Here is a 5,908-nt window from a genome sequence, read left to right as displayed (position 1 = left end):
ATGGGGCTCACAGTCTTAATCTCTGCTTTGCAGTTGAGGTAACTGAGATACAGAGAAGTTAAGTGTGACTTGACCCAGGTCCACATAGCAGAGGTTTAGGGAGTAGGGATTAGAACACACATCTCTCCGACTCCCAGGCCCAGACCCTATCTGCTAGGCCACGCTGCTTCTCTTTCAACTCTCAGTGTTAATTCCTGAACCTGTAATCAATGAAGTCCCTCTTTAAGGCCTCCAGGACCCCCTGTTCTTCAGTATGTAAATGAGGGGGTTCAGCATGGGGGTAAGAATAGTGTGGAAGGGTGAAACCACCTTGTCATAGTCGGTTGAGTCATACGAACTGGGCCTCATGTAGGTATAAATGGTGGCCACGTAGAAGAGGCCGACGACACTAAGATGGGAGGAACAGGTGGTGAATGCCTTCTCCTTGGCTTCTACCTACCTCATACGGGGTATTGCGCCCAGAATGAGGCTGTAAGAGCCCAGGATGATGGCGAGGAGGATCAGAAGCATCAAGATACAGCATACATACATCACGGACTCAAAGACCATAGTGTCGTCGCAGGCCAAGCGCATCAGAGCGGGGGTCTTGCAGAAAAAATGCTTGACTTCTAGGGAAGAAGCTGCAGCTCATGGTGACCCTCGCCTGCGCCAACCCATCTGTCACCTCGAGCAACCAGGAAACCACCAACAGGAGGAGGCAGAGCCTGGGGCTCATGAGAACAGGATAGTGTAAAAGGCGACAAATGGCCACGAAATGATCGTAGGCCATGGCAGCTAACAGGAAACACTCACCCCCTTCCAGAGTGAGGAAGATGAATATTTGGATGGCTCATCCATCGAGAGAGATGGAATTCCTGCCGTACTAGAAGTCGCCAGACATTTGGGGGATGATGGTGAAGAGCAGCATCAAGTCTATGCGTGAAAACTGACCAAGCAGGAAGTATATGGGGGTGTGGAGGTGGAGATCAGCAGAATTATGCCCGCAATGCCCATCAACGTGGTGACGGAGGTCATCAAAACCAAGGCGAAGAGGACATGGTGAGCCCGGCTGTGGTTAAACAGCCCAAGAAGAACGAAGTCTGTCCCCATAGTGCCATTCTCCTTCTCCATGTCTCCAGATCCCAGCAGGAAGTTAGATCTGAAAAGAAACAAACCAACAACAAAAACGTCCGTGGAAAAGGAAATTTAGTACCAGGGGAAGATGAGATTGGGTCCATTTGCTTCCTGTTGGGAAGCTGAATCTTGAGAGCACAGAGAATCCAAAATTATAACATTTGTGGGTTTGCTAGGCACTTACCTTTTTTTAAATGGTTTTGTTAAGCACTGGGGTAGATACAAGCTAATCAGGTTAGACACAGTCCATGTTCCACATGGAGCTCACAGCCTTCATTCCCAATTTACAGATGAGGGAATGGACTTGCTCAAGGTCACACAGCAGATTTGTGGTGGAGCTGGGATTAGAAAACAGGTCTTTTTGACTCCCAGGTCTGGGCTGTACCCACTAGGCCAAGCGTTGGGATAGATTCATTCATTTGTTCATTCAGTCGCATTTATTGAGTGCTTACGGTGTACAGAGCACTGTACTAAGCGCTTGGGAAGTACAATAGAAACGGTCCCTACCCTATTGTATCCTTGTGGTACCCAAATTATCCTTTGAAAAATTGCTGTTGTAGCTGGTGTATTTTTTAATCCCTCAGAAACTTTCCAGACTGAGCTCCCTCCTTCCTCTCCCCCTCCCCCTCCCCCGCCCTACCTCCTTCCCCTCCCTACAGCACCGGTATATATTTTTGTTCAGATTTATTACTCTATTTATTTTACTTGTACATATTTACTATTCTATTTATTTTATTTTGTTAATATATTTTGTTTTGTTGTCTATCTCCCTCTTCGAGACTGTGAGCCTGTTGTTGGGTAGGGACCGTCTCTATATGTTGCCAACTTGTACTTCCCAAGCGCTTAGTATAGTGCTCTGCACACAGGAAGTGCTTCATAAATACGACTGAATGTATGAATGAACAACGGGCTCACAGTCTCAAAGGGGGAGACAGACAACAAAACAAAACAAGTAGATAGGTGTCAACACCATCTGAATAAATAGAGTTATAGCTATATACACATCATTAATAAAATAAATATAGTAATGATATTAAGCAGTCTTCTAAGTGCTGGGGGGATACAAGGTGAACAGGTTGTCCCACGCGGGGCTCACAGTCTTAATCCCCATTTTACAGATGAGGTAACTGAGGCTCAGATGTTAAGTGACTTGCCCAAGGTCACACAGCAGACATGTGGCAGAGCAGGAATTCGAACCCACGACCTCTGACTCCAAAGCCCGTGCTCTTTCCACTGAGCCATGCTGCTTCCTTGTGTACAAATAAAATAAATAGAGCAATGAATATTTACAAATGTACACAAGTGTTGTGGGGAGGGGAAAGGAGTAGGGCAGAGGGAGGGAAGGGCCCGATGGAAAGGGGAGGAGGACAAGGAGAGGAAAAAGGAGGGCTCAGTCTGGGAAGGCATCCTGGAGGAGGTGAGCTACCAGTAGGGCTTTGAAGGGAGGAAGAGAGCTAGTTTGGTGGATGTGTGGAGGGCATTCCAGGCCAGAAGTAGGACATGGGCCAGGGGTCGATGGTGGGACAGGCGAGAACGAGACACAATGAGGAGGTTAGCAGCAGAGAAGCAGAGTGTGTGGGCTGGGCTGTAGAAGGAGAGACAGGAGGTGAGGTAGGAGGAGGCAAGGTGATAGCTTTATAACCGAGAGTGAGGAGATTTTGCTTGATTCGAAGGTTGACAGGCAACCACTGGGGATTGTTGAGAGAGGGAGTGATATGCCTAGAACGTTTCTGTACAAAGATAATCCGGGCAGCAGAGTGAAGTGTAGACTGAAGTGGGGAGAGACAGGACGCTGGGAGATCAGAAAGGAGGTATTGATGATAATGACACCTGTCTACTTGTTTTGGTTTGTTGCCAGTCTCCCCCTGTTAGATGGCGAGCCTGTTGTGGGGTAGGGACCGTCTCTATCTGTTGCCGAATTGTACTTTCCAAGCACTCAGTACAGTGCTCTGCATACAGTAAGTGCTCAATAAATGCGATTTAATTAATGAATGAATGAACTAGGCGAGCAATGATTGATTGGTCACAGAGAAGCCTATAGGAAACATCTATCAGAATCATGGTTTTCAATTCACATCATCTTTCCCTGAAGATGCCCGTGCACCAAACACCCACGATGATGAAGGATACGTTTGGCTTGCCCTGAGCACCATTGTGGTCAAGAATCAGGTTTCCTCTGGAGGCAGAATTAAAGAAGTGAAAGGAAATAGGGAAAGGAAATAGTGAAAAATTCACTCAGGGAATATCTTTCCCAGAAGGCAATAGACCAAACTTTCCCAGCAGCAGTTGGGCATGGGAGCCAATCAAGTATCTAGTTAAGAAATCCTTCCCAGTAATGAAGCACTGTGGAAAAATCAGAGGGGTTTGTGGATTTGGTGTATCATGTTATACAATCTCTAGACTGTAAACTCATCTCTACATTGTAAGCTCATTGCAGGCAGGTACTGTGTCTGTTATATTGTTATATTTTACTCTCCCAAGCAGTTAGTACAGTGCTCTGCACACAGTAAGTGCTTAGTAAATACAGTTGACTGACAATTTGGTTTGGACATTAACTTTCCCCTCCACTCTTTCTCTTCTTTGAGATTGAACACGGTTCTGTGCCTCCATTCTGAATACTTGGAAATTTATTTTGGGGCCACAAATCTCCCTCATTCCCTAGAATCCCTCGACTGATCACCTATGACTCTGGGCCATGTGGATTCCTAGTCTTTGTGACTCTTCTCTTACTCTTTGGCACATGTTGTCCCATTGTAGCCCCAGGGGAAGTGACTTGGCCTAGAGGAAAGAGACCAGGCCTGAGAGCCAGAAGGACCTGGATTCTAATCTTGGCTTCACCACTTGTCAGCTGTGTGACACTGAGCAAGCCACTTCAATTCTCTGGGCCTCAGTTCCCTCATCTGTGAAATGGGGATTTAGACTGTGAACTCTATGAGCAACAGCGAAATTGTCCACCTCAACCCTTAGAATAGTGCTTGACACACAGTAAGAGCTTAACAAATACCATTATTATTACTATTACTATTATTGAGTGCTTCTTGACTGCACTTTGTGCAGAGCACTATACTAACCTTATGGAAAAGTATGATAGAGTTGGCATCAAGCAAAAACTCCTCACTATTGGCTTCAAAGCTGTCCATTACCTTGCCCCCTCCTACCTTACCTCCCATCTCTCCTTCTCCAGCCCAGCCACACAATCTGCTCCTCCGGTGCCACTAACCTTCTCACTGGGCTTCATTCTCACCTGTCCTGCTGCCGACCCCTGGCCCACGTCCTACCTCTGGCCTGGAATGCTCTGCCTCCTTAAATTCACCAAACGATGATACATCCCCCCTTCAAAGCTCTTCTTAAAGTTCACCTCCTCCAGCAGGTCTTCCCAGACTGAGCCCCCCTTTTCTCTGCTCTCCCTCCCCTCCTCATTGTTCCAACTCATTCCTTTGCTCTACCCCCCTCTCTGCTCCCAACAGCACTTGCTATTTATTTATATTACTACCTGTTTACTTGTTTTAATGTGTGTCCTGAGCAGCGTGGCTCAGTGGGAAAGAGCACCAGCTTTGGAGTCAGAGGTCATGGGTTCAAATCCCAGCTCTGCCAATTGTCAGCTGTATGACTATGGGCAAGTCACTTAACTTCTCTGGGCCTCAGTTACCTCATCTGTAAAATGGGGATTAAGACTGTGAGCCCCCGTGGGACAACCTGACCACCTCGTAACCTCCCCAGAGTTTAGAACAGTGCTTTGCACATAATAAATCCAATCCAATCCAATCACATCCAATCCGTTACCAAAACCCGCCGGTCTCACCTCCACAACATCGCCAAGATCTGGCCTTTCCTCTCCATCCAAACCGCTACCCTGCTCGTTCAAGCTCTCATCCTATCCCGTCTGGACTACTGCATCAGCCGTCTCTCTGATCTCCCATCCTCGTGTCTCTCCCCACTTCAATCCATACTTCATGCTGCTGCCCGGATTGTCTTTGTCCAGAAACGCTCTGGGCATGTTACTCCCCTCCTCAAAAATCTCCAGTGGCTACCAATCAATCTGCGCGTCAGGCAGAAACTCCTCACCCTCGGCTTCAAGGCTCTCCATCACCTCGCCCCCTCCTACCTCACCTCCCTTCTCTCCTTCTACAGCCCAGCCCGCACCCTCCGCTCCTCTAGCCACTAATCTCCTCACCGTGCCTCGTTCTCGCCTGTCCTGCCGTCGACCCCCGGCCCACGTCATCCCCCTGGCCTGGAATGCCCTCCCTCTGCCCATCCGCCAAGTTAGCTCTCTTCCTCCCTTCAAGGCCCTACTGATAGCTCACCTCCTCCAGGAGGCCTTCCCAGACTGAGCCCCTTCCTTCCTCTCCCCCTCGTTCCCCTCTCCATCCCCCCCGTTCCCCTCTCCATCCTCCCGTCTTACCTCCTTCCCTTCCCCACAGCACCTGTTTATATGTATATACGTTCGTACATATTTATTACTCCATTTATTTATTTATTTATTTTACTTGTACATATCTATTCTATTTATTTTATTTTGTTAATATGTTTGGTTTGGTTCTCTGTCTTCCCCTTCTAGACTGTGAGCCCACTGTTGAGTAGGGACTGTCTCTATATGTTGCCAACTTGTACTTTCCAAGCACTTAGTACAATGCTCTGCACACAGTAAGCCCTCAATAAATATGATTGATTGATTGATTAATTGACTCTGCCACTTACCTTCTGGGTAAGCTTGGGCAATTCACTTTACCTCTCTATGTCTCAGTTCCCTCACCTGCAAAATTGGGATTCAGTATCCCTTCTACCTCGTATACAG

General features: G+C 47.5%; 1 pseudogene; it reads right to left on the bottom strand.

Annotated features, from left to right (window-relative positions):
• Positions 1-222: 222 nt before the first annotated feature.
• LOC119948776 lies at positions 223-3,266 on the bottom strand (annotated as a pseudogene).
• Between the last annotated feature and the right edge of the window lie 2,642 nt (positions 3,267-5,908).

The sequence above is a fragment of the Tachyglossus aculeatus genome, chromosome X3 (genome assembly GCF_015852505.1).
Source record: "Tachyglossus aculeatus isolate mTacAcu1 chromosome X3, mTacAcu1.pri, whole genome shotgun sequence".
Lineage (NCBI taxonomy): Eukaryota > Metazoa > Chordata > Mammalia > Monotremata > Tachyglossidae > Tachyglossus > Tachyglossus aculeatus.
The sequence above is the reverse complement of the archived record's forward strand: the minus strand, read 5'-3'. Positions and strand labels throughout refer to the sequence as shown.